General features: G+C 39.9%; 1 pseudogene; it reads right to left on the reverse strand.

Moving 5' to 3' along the window:
• LOC139944362 (cholesterol 24-hydroxylase-like) overlaps positions 1-16,402 on the reverse strand; it is a 28,186-nt pseudogene that overhangs the window by 4,830 nt on the left and 6,954 nt on the right.

A 16,402-nucleotide genomic window follows, 5' to 3' on the forward strand; every position in this document is an offset into this window, starting at 1 on the left:
ATTATTTTCATTATTTTCTTGCAATCTTGATGGCCCATGTTCGCAGGTTTGTTATTTTGTGCGCATGTCAGGATATACCAAGTGAGGAAACTGGTCTTTGAAATTATCCAAATGTACACACTGTGTTCAAAGTGCAGACATGACATAAGGACTAACTGTGTGAGTAAAAAGGCTGGATGTCAGAAGACACCCAGTAAAGAATATATCAACCGAGCAATCTCGGTGGTCTAGTTGGTAAGAAAATGCTCTACAATTGTAAGGGTCGCGGATTCGAATCCGACCATATGCCGGTCGTTGTTTTTCACAGAACTAGGGAAAGTACTGAGTATACAGTGCTAACACACATCGGTGTATATGGGTAAAACCAAAATTAATATTCTTTATCCCCGATGCAAATTTCCATCTATTAATAAAAATATCTTGCCAGCCAAGAAAAATATCACAAAATGATCGATCATCAACTCCAGGTCTATGACGTTGCTGTCACCAGCTGGCATTGCAGACTGCAGAATATGACTGAGGATGTTGTTGTCCAGTTTCTCGCCTCGTTTAAGCGCTTCCATCTGGCCCGTAATACACTGTCGTCCAATCTCCCGCATTCTCTTGGAAGCAGCTCTTCCCTCCCGTCGTAATTTAATATGGTCTTTAAAAGGACTAAGCTGAAATACAAATTAAATCACAGACTCCCAATAATTTTGTTTATGTTCAGTACAAACACCCCCAACTCAAACTTCCCCATTTTATGAAAGCCGAGTTTCATAACAATCATAATAAAGACTTGCTATGCGCACATGTCCACCCTGCTGGGTGTTCAAGGCGCAGTAAAACCGAAAAACAAAACAAAGGAAAACCACAAACAACCAAATAAGTCCTTGGAAACCTGTGAAATAAGAGACGTTTTGAGAAGAGATTTAATTTGTCTAGGTACAAAGACAAGATCACTACATTGATAAATAATTCTGGTTGTGAAGACCAGGACTCTCAGAAAAGTATACTTAATAATCAACCAATTTTGTCAAAATAAAGCTTTTGTCAATAATATATGTGTTTTGATGAGTGGAATGTGAATAAACAGTTAACTAAAGGTTACAAAAAATTAGTTCTTATCTTATTTACAAATTTAAGAGTAGACCCCGACCCAAGAGGGCGCTGTTCGTGACGTCAATCGAGGCGCGATATTTGAAGAGAAAATGCTGCACAGCGCTGAAAAGACGCCGGACCGGACCACTAGGCATTATTGCTCTTGTGAGTCTGACCAGTCTTTAGTTGTTTTATTGCATCAAGCAGCAATACACTTGGTCGGCATTGCCGGAAAAATGAAGAAAACAACTTTTTCGAAACGTACAAATTCAATGACTTGGACTTGCATGTACTTTGCATTGTGTTTACTCTACGCATCAAGGCAAAGTCTGTCTCGATTAAAGTCACAAAAGGGGTAGGCGGAGTCAACCCCCAAACAACTTTAACTATTTTTAAACATATAAATCGTAACAAACAATTACTTAAAAATATTGTTTTATTGTTACTAAACATATACTCGTATTATTGAAAAAATAACAATTATATTTCAAGGTGACTTTAAAGCACACACATTGTGTAACAAGGGTGTTTTTCTTTCACGATTCTCGTTCAACTTCGATGACCAATTGAGTCCAAATTTTCACAGATTTGTTATTTTATTCATTTTTGGGATACACAAGGTGATAATACTGGTCTTTGACAATTACCCATGGTGCTTTTAACTGATATAAAATTTTACATGAAGGAAACAAAACCACCCAGCTATATTAAAGTCACCTGGATGTGGTATTTTTTCAAAATAAAGCTTTTGTCACTAATATATGTGTTTTGATGAGTGGAATGTGAATAAACTAAAGTTTTAAAAAATCAGTTCTTATGTTATTTACAAATTTAAGAGTAGACCCTGACCCGAGAGGGCGCTGTTAGTGACGTCAATCGAGGCAGACTTTGCCTGTAATGCGTAGAGTAAACACAATTGCAAAGTACATGTACGGACCAAAACGTGATTTTTTTTTTGTTTTTTTCCCGGCAATGCCGAGCAGGTGTATTGCTGCTGAATGCAGAAAAACACTTTTTGAAATGTACCAACTCATGACTTGGACGTACATGTACTTTGCACGTGTGTTTACTATACGCATTGCAGGTAAAGTCTGCCTCGATTGACGTCACAAAAGGGGTAGGCGGAGCCAGCCCCCCAAACAACTTTATATATTTTTTAAACATATAAATCGTGACAAACAATTACTAAAAAAATTGTTTTATTGTTCGTAAGCATATACTCTTATGTTTGAAAGAAAAAAAATTATATTTCCAGGTGACTTTAAGAGGTCAACTTACCCGCAATAGTGGATTTAGGCTGCTTAGGTAAGCGTTGTCTTGAAGTAATTGAACATCTGTGCAGAATGAGGATTTTTCCTTGGAAAATACATTCATATCCATACCGAAAGCAACCTACAGAAGAAAAATACATGCAAATATCAACATAGTTTCGAACAGTATACGCTGCTCGTTTCAGGAGTAGAGTATACTGTTCGAAACGTTCGAGACCCAACCGGCTCTATTCAGAGCCAACACTCAACCTAATAGATTTACACAAGGTTGATACCCGCAAGTTCACTATTTATTAATAATTTCTTCATATTTCTCCACACCATGCAAAGCTTTAAACAATACTTACCAACAATGTTGAAAAAGGCAGAAATATTAGTGTAATTTCAAATTAGGTTTGGATGTGGTGGAAATTTAGGCTTCATTCTGTGCTCCCAAGCTTCTAACTTTTGAATAAACAAAACAAATCGATTTCCTTAATATATCAAAAATATATATCTAGTTACATTCAAACCAATTGTTTGCCGTCTATAAAATCAGTCAAACATCGTAATGATTTATTTGAAGGAACAACATTTAAATAATGGTACTGAATGAACGAATGAAAGAACAAGAAATTGTGTTCCTCTGTAAGCATGTTTTCAATAAAGATATCATAAAACCTTAAAGAGAGACTTCAAGGTCAAATTCAGTTTTGTGATGCACTAATTTACGTTAAAACGCTCTGCAAAAAAAAAAAAGTTAGAGGTCTGACAAATTCCCAGTGCCCAGTAACAGTTGATTTTCCTGCACTGATGATGCTGTGGTCGTAAAAGTGGTGGATTGTGCGACATCGACGCCATTAGAGCGGAGTGCTTTCCAACATAACATTTAAATGTACCTTACTGATGCTGTCCAGTGAAAGCTTGTTAAACACATCCATCATGTTTACTTCTGTTTTCCCATCAGCTTTCTTGTACAAACACTCAACTAGAGCGTCACTGCTGGAGTTGAACTGGACAATACAGGTCTTCAGGTAGCTATAAAACAATGTTAGAATTTTAATGCATTAGTTTATAATAGTCTTAAACAGCACACATTCTACGAATAGCGAGGATGCCCCAACGGACTGGGTCGGGGAGAACTCACGCAATGCTGGAGAAGAGTGGAGCCAAATCGTCATTATGAGTGTGGGTTCACCAAAATGGGCGCAAGGCTGTAGACATGATGATGATCTATCAATAGGCCTACTCGCAAATACATTTTTATACTGTATACAGCATACAAATTTAGAACTATACACATGCCATGTTTTAATAGTGTCCACCTGTAATGTACTTTTATATTGTCTCTTCTTAAATTGTGGCATCAGGGGTGGATTTCACAAAGAGTTAGGACTAGTCTTATCTCGAGTTAGGACCAGTTACTCGTCCTAACTTAGGACTATCCATGCAATTTGTATATCTCCTAGGACTAGTCCTATTAAGTTAGGACTAGTCCTAACTCTTTGTGAAATCGACCCCAGGAGATTAACTCGATAGTCATTTTGTTTACTTTAAAAAAAACCATCAGGGTTGCTACTTTTTCCCCCTTGGTTTTCTCTCTCTCTCTCCTAATATTGTAAGTACATGTTTTTGTTTCTTTTCTAATTACTTAAAGGGTTTACAAGGTGTTGCAGTGAATTCAGGAGCCACTGCCAGAAACAAGTAGCAATTAAGCACAGGTCAATGGGTCATACTTCCTGCGAATGCGAAGCGAATTTGACGTGAATTTGCCGTCACAACCCTCCTTTCGCAGCGATATTAGCAAGTGAGTTGAGCAGAGTTGCAGTTGCCCACTGCTGCAAATTTTTCGTTGCGAATTTGTGACGTCAACATTCGTATCGCATTTGCATTCGCAGGAAATATGAACCGGCCTTTAGTTAGACTTGATTCAAGCCTCATTCTCGTGCGAGAGGTCCCTATGCATATACACCAACTTACTAAAAACAACATGTAGCATACACGGTACAGTGCGCGCTCGCCGTCAAAAAATGTGGTCGAGACAGGTTTTGGAATGCAGAGCATCACAAAACAGTACTTTCCTGGGGATGGCACGGGATTGGGACTTGAGTCAAGTCTAGGCTTTAGTGTGTGACTGGACTATTTTAAGTGCATTACGCGACAAATGGGGGACCTACGGTTTAGTGTCCCATCCGAAGGACGAAGCAATAATGGTTTATATTAGTGTCTAGCTGGCTTGTAATGACACAATGACACAAGGACCCGATTTCACAAAGAGTTATGGGATTGATCTTTACTAGCAGGTCACTGTCTCAGACATGATGAGCTGGCAGCGAGCAAGCTTGTGCTTTGGGCCCCTACTCAAGGTCACTGTTCCTGAGGTAGACCACAAACCACCTATGTGGACACCTTGTGCCGGGACTCTGGACTGCGTCGGGAAGAGCTACGTACAGCAATGGAGGACCAACGTGTTTGGAGGGCCATCATCCGATGCTCCGCATCGACTGAATGAATGAAGCAATCGTTGTTTAAGTACCGCAACTTGTGAAAGTACTGGGAGTATACAGTCCTTATACACATCAATGTAAGGGTAAAACCAAAATTAATACTCCTTATCCCAAATGCAAATTTAACATTTATTATATGCTGCACAGTCTACGATTATCAGTGTTTGATATTCAACATGAAATTCAAGGTTTGTTAAAAAATGTTGAAAAAAAAATGATACAAACGGCCTCTGTGCATATTTCTTTATTTTACGGATCAGACTTACTTTCGATGGAAGGTTGGGCTGAACATGGCAGCCTGTGGTTTCCAAACTTCATGATCAATCTCAGTCAGGAGACCTCGGCCCATGAAACGCTGGCCAAACTGACACGCCAGGCCCTTGTAGAAGCGATCGTGCTTCGGATAGTTTTCAGACACTAAGATTTTCTGGAATTAATTAAATTAGAAAGGTTAAACCATTGGTTAAAGATAAGATGAATTATTGTAGCATGTTCTAGTTCCAACTTCAGTTGCCTTTTTTGTACACAAACGAAATGGCCCAAGCAAAAATCTGTACTTTCCCATCATCCAGTTATCAACAAACACACAATCCAAATTAAAATGTGAAAATTGTCACAATTTGTTCAAAATAACAGACTTTTGATTTGATGTTTTACCTGAAATTCTGTTCACGTTCAGAATCAAAGTTAAACGAAAGTGATTGGTTGGTCTTCAAATGCTTATTATGCCACTTTGAAAGGCTGGCAGTTTTCATTGTCGCTGGTACCTTACACCTGCAACACACAGCTCAGTGTTGCAGTTAAAATCGCAGTGTTGCGAATAAAATCACACGCCTGATTCCTCTTGAAAATGCACGCCCTGGCATACATTTCCGGTGTAACATTCGTCGTAAAAACTGTTTGTTTTTTCTTCGTCAGTAATTCATATTAATAACCCTGTCAACATATTTTAGGTCTGAAAATGCAAGTATTTTGATACCGCAATTAAAAATGTGCAAAACATTGATCACCACCGTCCTCCAGGATCATCAAATTGGGGAAACACTAGCCATAAATCGGTCCAATCCACTCCGTATCCTTGGCCCAAGCACTTTGATATAACATTCTTCCGCTTCATGGAACATTCCGTGTAATGCTTCTGAGTTTGTAGATAGCCCTACGCCTTGATTTGTTTTAAAAAAAACATCACACGTGTTTGGTAAAAATCACATGATTTTTAAGTGTGAACTTTCTCAATAATCTTGAGAACTGCTCGTTTCTTAAAGTAAGTCGGGTTCCTTCAATTATAGCAATTAATTGTAATAAACTGCGCCAATAAAGTATCTAAACACTTACAAATGGTCAGATATATCGGAACCTGAAATAGTATGCCAAAAAATAATTATTCATTTCTATTCACCGTTAATTTCTGCACATTTTGACTCATCTTGTGTTGCGCTACGATGTTGTTTAGTGGATTTATGGACACTTGAGTGACTTAAGGTCGAATTTCAAAAGTTGCAAAAGCCCCTATTCAAGCTAAATCGTTGTATTGTGACGAGTAAGATCAGCGTTTCTTTTGCCCGCCCTTTATAAATGATTTGTTTGTCGCTTTTTGGATAAATCGGTTGCGATGAACATCAGCAATAATTGTCAGTTACCAAGCAAAGGGGTCAAAGATGGGAGGCATACAACAAAATGGGTTAAGAGCCAGAATCCCTGATTATGGTAAGACAGGGAAAGGTGTTTCAAGATAACAGGAAAGATGGCTCAACTGACCAAACAGGAAAGAGGACGGATCGTTGGTTTGATAGAAGCCGGTATGTCGATTCGAGCTGCAGCTCATCAAGTTGGAACGTCACCAGCGACGGTCAGTAAAATGGTGGAATGGCTACCAAGCTCAGGGAAATGTGGACAACCGGGCAAGGAGTGGCCGCCCGAGTGTGACTTCTGCAGCAGAAGAAAGTGAACAAGTCCATTAAGCCTGACACCACTCTCGAGGGATTGCGACGCATCCTGATCAGGAAATGGCAGGGGATTGACCAGGGACAGATCAGATGTCTCGTTTGGAGTATGAGAAGACGACTCCTTGCCGTTAACAGTGATGGAGGACACACCAAGTATTGAGGACAGGATATCAGCAGTTTTAGAGTTAAAGATACGGCCATAAATTTCATGGTCAAGTAAACGAAACGAGTTTGTGTCTTTTGTCTTGATGTTGTCTGTGTGTGAGGCTTGTGTGAGTTCCCTTCTGGAATTGGGGTGAATAGGGGCTTTTGCAACTTTTGAAATTCGACCTTAAGCCACTCAAGTACCCATAAATCGACCCAACATCATCGTAGCGCATTATAAGATGTGTCAAAATGTGCAGAAATTAACGGTGAATAGAAATGAATAATTATTCTTTGGCATACTAATTCAGGTTCCGATAAATCTGACTATTTGTAAGTGTTTAGATACTTTATTGGCGCAGTTTATAATTGATAAGTGGTTATGGGTAGCCGACAAAAAAACCCCGAAATGTGCTGGGTCCAAGGATACAGAGTGGATTGGCCAATTTGTGGGGCTAAGGAAAAACGTGACATTCACGGTACATTCTTACATGTTTACTCCCCACTAAATTGTTTTTTTTCCCTTTTTTTTTTACTCAGCATTCATCCATAATCAAGACAGCATAACTCTGCTTTATTCAAACACAAACGAGATTGATCACTCATTCAGGCTTATTCAACTGTAAACTAGCATTATTTTTTGTCACCACCAAAGCGAAATCAAAATGGCCATGGCCGGTGATTTTTTTTTCCTTTCTTAATTAAGGAGAAGTACAAGATCACTTGATGTGCAATTAATGCAACAACGGCTGTTACATGTTTATATCATGTTGGTTGTATAGATCAGTGCACTAAAAATGATGATAGGCCTGTTACAAAATAATTGTCAACTAACAAAAAAGAAGATCGGCCGTGAGTAAACCTGATTTTAAACTAACATCTTTAAAGAAGTCGGTAGTGCATCTCCATATCAAAATATGCTCTATTCTCTCTCTGCATCTGTCTACAATCCTTTATATATATATATTTTAAATCATGGCTGGTTTATTGTGTCTCAGTCCCCAGCCTGTAGCTTGGCCGTAACGTGGAGTAAACCCACACGCGCATTAAAGCAACAAAATCCCCGCTCATCCGTGGAATACGCGCTAAGTTATTTGCTTACGGTAAGCAGAGACATGATTTTTATTTTATTTTATTTTAAGATTCCTTTGTTTAAAAGACCGATTTAGAAGAAACAACTTTCCCATTGAAAGCACTTTTACAACAGTGGCAATTTCGTAAAAATTAAAAAAAAAAATGCTGCTTGGCGATGGCTTGGTCGTTCATTCTGAAGAAAAAAAAATCACGCCCCGCGTTTAGAAAATCCTGGATTCGCCCCTGTGTAAGTCTACAGGGTGTTTCAAGTCCCTACGTGAATTGTAGCGTTAAAACGTTCCATCTGGTACAAGTTCACCATATCATACTTGGGAGTCTATACTGCTGCACTTTGGAACCCTCTACATTGCTTTGAACCAACTTACAATCTGTCACGATTCAAGAATATGTCATACATCACTTTTTGATATTTATTGTGCTTTTAACCTCGTGCGAGCATGGTAATTTCTTTATTTTGTAGAGTAGTTAAGTTTATAGGTGCAATACTAGCAAATAATATTCTCCCCGTTACCGTTACCTACCAATTTTGTAACTTCTATACTATTAATTCCCAAACCCGCGCCATTTTGGATTGAAATTAGAAGGTCCAAGACGTCAGATTGCAAGTCTACAAAACCCTGACTCGAACTCGCTCTTAAGAGTCGTCTGATTGGCTGGAGTCACGAGCGATATCTCCTTATATGTGTGGCTGTCTGGGTAATCGTCGATTACCGCCAAAATATATCAGTAATGGAGTTCAAATTTACACCAGCACACTCGGTTGGGGTATCCGCAAGTAATCACGCTAATTCGGCTTTTCGTGGTGCCTCGAAAATTAAAAAGTATTTCCCCGGGCAGGGAAAAGGGAAGAGCGGCCATCTTGTTTCTCTTATAGTCAATTCTGAAAAAAAACAATATTAAGGCTTTTTGAGAAACAAAAAAAACATGCGTCTGTTACAGATGTGTTTATTACGGTGGCTGATCTCCGCCAACAAATAAACACTGTTTCAGTTGGGCGTTATAACGCCCTATTTTACGGCGTTATAACGCCCTAAACGCCCTATTAGGGCTTAAAAGCGTAATAACGCCCTATACGGCGTTATAACGCCCTAAATTACGGCGTTATAACGCCCTAATTGAGAAATAGGGCGTTATAACGCTCTAATTTTACGGCGTTATAACGCCCTATTAGGGCGTAATAACGCCCTATAGGGCGTTATAAACGCCCTATAGGGCGTTTATAACACCCCTTGCAAGTATTCTGCCTGCTCATTGGTTTAGAGCGCGTCACATGACATGTCTTAGTTTTGCTAGACGACGGCCGTGTGATAGTGCGTCGGTTTGCCATGCGCTAGTCCGAAGACTAGCACACGGCGCCGTGCGCTAGTCCGACAGACTAGCACACGGCGTGCAGTACCCAGACGTCCGTTGCGTGTACGAGGATGATAAATTAATAGTCTGTAACCATTTCGGATTGCACGACACTACATGCAACACAGTAAGTAGAAGTGTTTGCAATCTGTATTCGCGTCGTCCGTGGATTGTAGCATTCAGGTCTGTAACTTAATAATAATAGTACAGTATTTAGAAATGTTTGGGGTGTTATAAAACAAATATTGACTGCTTTTACTCGTGCAATGGTTAAAAACTATGACTCCCTCGGTGATCCCCGGAGCGTTCTATTTTCCCTCGGCTTCGCCTCGGGAAAATAGAACGCTCCGGGGATCACCTCGGGAGTCATAGTTTTAACCATAGCACTCGAAGCAGTCAATATTTGTATAATAACGCTCTACTGAAAAGGTGTTTAGTTGTTGGCGGAGATCAGCCACCGTAGTTTATTATAAATAAGTCACTCATGTAGGCCTACCCAACTTTCCAGCATTTTTTAAACGCATCAAACAGCAACCCACTGTTGCTAGTAACTTTATTTGTTCCATTTACCTCTGTACCATTGGTGGCACAGTCCATGTCATCCCCATACATTGAAAGTATACACGCAGAAATTGCAATATTCTGTATCGGGTTCATTTTAAGGAATTTGTCCAAACAAAATTAACCAGACTGGACAAAATAACAAGGCAAATGTTTTCTAAAAGTGAAATTAGTAAGAGGATGTGGGAGTTATTACCGTTTCTATTTAGTTTGGGTTCCAGAGATATTATAACCGGCAGATGTTGACCAGAACCAGAAAGTTTACATGACAATGAACTGATATGATAATAAACTAAAAACGTATGAGACCGACGCTCTGTTACTCCCCCAAAGTGGTGGTAAAAACAGTAGATTAGATATCTGTTGCACAGCATGTTCCGAAAACTCGCTTTATTTGGTGCTCCGACAACTTTGTATGCGTCGAAGGACGTACGCTCGATAAATCTCGATGATTCAAGATTCTAATCGTGTAAACGTTATTGAAAACAAAGCAACAAATTATACAATCATAGCAACCAATCAATTAAATGTATCTATTTTCAATGCAATTTTGCAGAAATTGACTTTGTCTTTAAATGGTTTCCGAGCCGTCTTGTTGAGGGGGAGAGGACTCTGGCGAGCAGTTAGTTGAGTACATCCGACCATGGAGGAAGGAAGAGAAGGAGCTCGAACGAATGGACTTCAAAAGTCGAACCCGCGGTACCGCATCGTTTAACGACACCTCGTAATCACCCACATACCTTACACAAACAATTGGCGACCTGGCGTGTGTGAATTTGCGCGTGCGCACTTGGTTCTTCGCCAAACTATGGCGCCGTATGTCGTATGGATATAACAGAGGAAAAACTACTTTTTGAGACGCGATAACATTTTTGGACGCTACTGTACACCTTAACGATTGACACAATTGAATACCAACCACCCTCGTGTGCCTATACCCAAATTTTGATCCACCGCCATTGACCGGAAAGTCACAAAATACGTAAAAATATGCCATGATGTTTCAGCGAAACACCACAAACGGTAAATGAAAACGTGTATATTCACAATTCTTGTCTCCAATGATTCAACTTTACACGAAGGCAACGGTGCAGAGCGGCGGTACCGCACGTTCTGTACAAAAGAGATCTAATCCTGCTTGTTAATTGGCCGTCCAGCTGGAGGTCTCCTATCTTTTTCCACTGGTCAGACCGGGGCATTGTCAGGGTATTGTTTTGTTACTCTGCGGTTTTGCGAGTCGTTCGAACTCCTTCTCTTCCTTCCTCCATGATCCGACTATGAATTTGCTGATTCCAAATTCATCGTGTTATACAATTGTCTGATTGGCTCTGTGACAAATACCGCCCGACTTGTCGGCAATGTGACGACACTCGACTATTATCCGCTTTACAGCCGTCTTAGCGAGGAAATACTCAGTGCATTGAATAAAATTAATACAATAACAAAAGCCGATTTAATTAAAACTATGCGTAAAAGGGGCGAAAAATAATCCACATTTATACGGATAATGCGTAAGGCCAGCTCGATCAACACAATCGTAAAATATCACGAAAACCCCTATCATGCAAAGTACCATCATTGCCAAATATACCCTTCCCCAATATAAAGCTCAATTCCAGAAACGAACACCAATTCCTTGAGTTGGAGAACGCGAGAGAGAATGTGAGGAGGGGAGGCGAAATTTCACAACTATGTGCACGCTCAACAATTTTATCAAAAGACAATAAATGACAATATTCCTTACCGATTATAAATACAATGTGACATTGTATTTATAATCGGTAAAAGGAATATTGTCATTTATTGTTTTTGAATATACCCTGTAGAATACCTCCCTTGCCCCACGTTACCGTTCACACCATTTATATGTACTAGACTCCTCCTCATCTAGCCAATAATTGTCCTTTATTTTCATTGTATACCTGTCCCTAAATGGCCTTTAGTTGTGACATTTTTGTAGGGGCTTAACAATATACGGGTTGTTTTTAAACCCCCTCGACCCCCTCGACCCACACGACCCCTCGACGCCCGCCCCGTGTTCGAAGAATGTCCCCATTCCGAATTCATAAAATATCGCTTTACGGCCGAGTAAGAATTAAAGATGCTATGTCAGTTTTTTTGGCCCCAAACATTAAAAAAATATATTTACTTAAGTGAATGGTATTTCAAAGAGTATCACCCGCTCTAAGGAAAAAAGTTTAACTTTTACTTTTAATGGTCAGGAACCATGACAAAAATTAAAAACGTTTCTTATCAAACACATAAGAATTGGTCACGTGATATATTAAAAACTAATTTTGAGCACTTTATTTCACTGCTACTAATAATTGGCGGACTCTTTCGAGCAATGGTTCAAATGAAAGCTTGTAACTTTCTCGACCCCCATCAAAATGCATATTGAATTTTAAATCAAAAGTTTTGGGTCCAATCGGCCAAAAATCTGACTTGGCATTTTTAAGTCCCCGATTTAGAATTCACAGTGTGTGATGAGTCAGCGACGCAACTTCCTTCCACGAATAGACTTGATTTCAAGTCTGAGACTGCGGTTATAATATATTTATCTGCATCAGCCACACAGAATTGGGAGTATTTACTCTCCGCTTCCGCACGTCACGTGCACACCGATTGGGGACCCCACAAGAAACTTACCACTCCATGCTTGACCCAACACACTGCCCTCTTGCTGGGACGGGGAGCCAATTTTGCACATCGTCTCCGAGTTCTCGCGCTGTCACGCGAAATCTCAAAGGGTTCGAGTGCGCCGCGCGACTGCAAATGAAACCTGGAAAATTTGTTAATTATCTCGCACTCTGCGCACGGACTGTACGTAGAAGCTGATTAGTCAGTTGGCACGCTTGATGCACATTCTGACCAATCACGTTCGGGCTCACATTATACCATTGAGAATGGCGGATTTTTTTACCGAGAAAGTCCGCGCTGACGGCGACGGATACTTAGGGTGCCCCGACTGTTTCGAGTGGATTCAGAAACAACGACAATAGCGGCTGAGTAGATGAATGATGTACCTGAACACACATGATTAAGGTTTGTCTGCACGATTTTGTTAAATGCTACAAAAGGGACTTTTTCGGAGACCGTTATTTTGTGTACAACGATGATCATTTTATAGTCCGAAATTTCTTATTTCTGAACAATTAAAAATTCACCTATGGTTTTTGTCATTACGATTAAGCATTCCCCGTTCATACTGTCACGTTGTTATATTTTTACATGGCTGGGTTTTCACGATATGATTTTTTGAAAATGTGCCCTCCAAGCTCATCATATATGCAAAACTGCAACTGTCTTGCATACGCTGCAAATGAAAGAAAGGAATTTTCCGAACGGTGCGCACTGACTGCCCCAAACACGTCCGTGTGGCCATTTTGGTCGGTCGGGTCTACAACCTTGAGCTCCGCGTAGAGCAACTAGTAGTATCATGGAGGAATAGTACACAGGACGGGAACGATCGGCCGAAATGGGTCTGCCTGATCATCACGTAATGAGTTGGCCGTAATCGTATTCGGGCGGTACACGCAGATTCCCAGTTCGGTTAATAATCTCGGATCGGCAAAGAGACACAGGTGGAAATGCCGCGGTTTTTTATTTGTACAAATTGCCACAGGCCCGATCTCAGCAGCCAATCACGCGAAGTTTGCTTCTACGTGTGTATGGTGTGTCGCTTCGTAGGCTGTGTTGTTGTGATGTGCGAGGCATGGTAGTCGACGTCAGCATACAAAATTGTGTGCGTGATTGGCTGAGGTTGTGAACTGTGGTAATTTCGGTTGCAGAAAAAAAGATCGCGCAAAAGTCGAGGGTCGAGGGGGCCGTGGGTCGTGGGGGTCGAGGGTTTTTTAAAACAACCCATTTTATACATGTAGTTTGTAATCACACACAGTAATACTCCGTGTTCTTGGAGCCAAAGAATCAGACCTTACCCTTACAACTTCAGGAATGTAGACATGAACTACAGCCTGGTGGTAGGCAAAGAATAGAAAAACCGGCCCGAATTCCTTATTCCTGCAAAGGGAGAAATACAATAACAACAACAACGCAAAACTCAAAATACTTAGATTATAGTTTATATGCACAAACAGATTAGAAAGTGTATTCATTGATTTGCTAAATGAGGACATGTCTAAACTAACAACAGGTTGGTATTCCAATATATTCTCTGCTACCCGCAGATGTATCTTTTATAGTTTAATGTCATTGTGTGGATTGTTTTATATGTTTTTTTCACGGATGATGTTCCTTTTTTAGTAGATGAGGACCGTTCCTCCACTCCCCCACATACGTCAGTTCACTTGAGACGTTAAAATAACATAGTGGTTTAATGGCCTGACATTTTAAATGCAAATGTATTGTAGAAGCAGGCAGCCAGTACAAAATTACCATCCGTTTATGACTGTTTTCCCGCAGTTAATGATAAGCAAAATAAACCTCTCAGTGAAACACTATTTTTCAGAGGTGCCCAGCAACTACAACACATTAAAATTTAAAAATTGTATTAATATAATTTTTTTTTTATAAAAACAGAAATAATATTAAAGATAGAAAAACAGCAAAATTTAAATGAAGACTATGGATAATTAAACCACAACATTCAACAGCACAAAAACTTTACAACAAGCAAAATATACAATATAGACAATGATTAAAATTCTGGTCCAGCCAGGAAAAACACCACAAGCCCCATGTATTAAAAAAACAAACTTTTGTATTGAACTTTAAAACTTGCTATAGTGCATGACAAGGGATTTTTCAGTGTAAGGGGGGATTTGGTTGAATGAGTTCACCCCACGAGCAGAAAATTTACGCTTACCTGAGTTGGTTTTAAGTAGTGGGGGGAACTAAATTACCTTGTGAACCAGATCTGGTGCTGTATGAGTGGGCAGTGGCGGCATAATTAAAAACATAAAGTAAGACTTTTATATACCAAAATGTTTAAAGTCACCTGGAAGTGGTATTTTTTTTTTTAATAAAGCTTTTGTCACTAAAATATGTGTTTTTATGAGAGGAATGTGAATAAAAACTTGACTAAGGTTTAAAAATCTTAGTTTTGATTGTATTTACAAATTTACGAGTAGGCCCCGACCCGAGAGGGCACTGTTCGTGACGTATTTCAAGGCGCGATATTTGGAGAGAAAATTTGTAGTCGGGCCCCCGTACATTACGTCTGGGAACATGGCACATCAAAACAAATTTAGACACGATTTTACACACATATACGTACATTGAAACTTGAACATGTTGAACGCCTAGTGGTTTTTACAAAAGCTATTGCTGCTATTTTTATTTAGCTATAAGATGTACGTATTATTATAGAAATACGGCCACGGAGCAGACTGCACGCACGCACTATGGCTGCTGTATAATGGGCGGACGGTCACCATAGGACCTGCACGCTCGGTGAATCGCATGCGGTACCAACAAAAAATCGTGTCACAGCTAAATACATACCCTCAAAGTTCAAACTTACCCGAATTTTTTTCACGTTTAGCAAATGCTCCTCTGAGTTCGTCACGTCTTTCAGATACCTTCTTCGTCTTCCCACTAGCTAGAAAAATTGTTGGGACGGCGTCGTGTTTAAGAATGGCTCTTCTCGTCATGTCAAATGAGTTGTGTATCCCGGATTCGAAGCACGACGGCTCTAAGTGTTCGATGCAGCGCTGAAAAAGACGTCGGACCGGACCACTTTGCTCTAGTTAATCTGACTTTCGCAGCCCACAACCACCTATACTTTGGATCTGCAGGAAACAGATGAAGACTGACCCCATCTTTAGTTGTTTTGCTGCATCCAGCAGCAATACACCTGGTCGGCATTGCCGTAAAAATGCCAGAAAAAAACCTTTTTCGCAGCGTACAAACTCACGTCTTAGAATTACATGTACTTTTGCACGTGTGTTTATCTACGCATCGAGGGGGGGTCTATTTTGATCGAGGCAAAGTCTTCCTTTTCCTACGTCACAAAAGGGGTAGGCGGAGTCAATCCCCCAAGCACTTAATTATTTTTTTTAACATATAAATCGTGACAAACAATTACTCAAAAAATTGTTTTATTGTTAATAAACATATACTCTTATGTTTAAAAGAAAAAAATCCTATTTCCAGGTGCCTTTAAGTGAAAATTTCTCCTGGCACTTAAAGACTCCCAGCCAAGAGTAGATAAAATAGTGTGTGTGGAAGTTGTCCGGGGGAGGAAAAGTATAGCTTTAGCAGCACTGTTTTGGATTATATCAAGTTTTGAAAGAAAAACGTTGGCCGAGTTGCTCCAAACACCATCACAATAATCAAAATGGGGTAGAATCAGAGTTTTGTACAACAGGTTTTAAGTATGTTGGGGAAGAACACTTCTTATCATCCGGAGAACCCCCACACGTTTATTCAGTCTTAGTAATTTTCTCAATGTGCACACTCCAAGATAAAGATTGATCTAGCCAGACACCCAAGTACTTAAAATGATCAA

This window comes from Asterias amurensis, chromosome 1, assembly GCF_032118995.1.
Source record: "Asterias amurensis chromosome 1, ASM3211899v1".
Classification (NCBI taxonomy): Eukaryota; Metazoa; Echinodermata; class Asteroidea; order Forcipulatida; family Asteriidae; genus Asterias; species Asterias amurensis.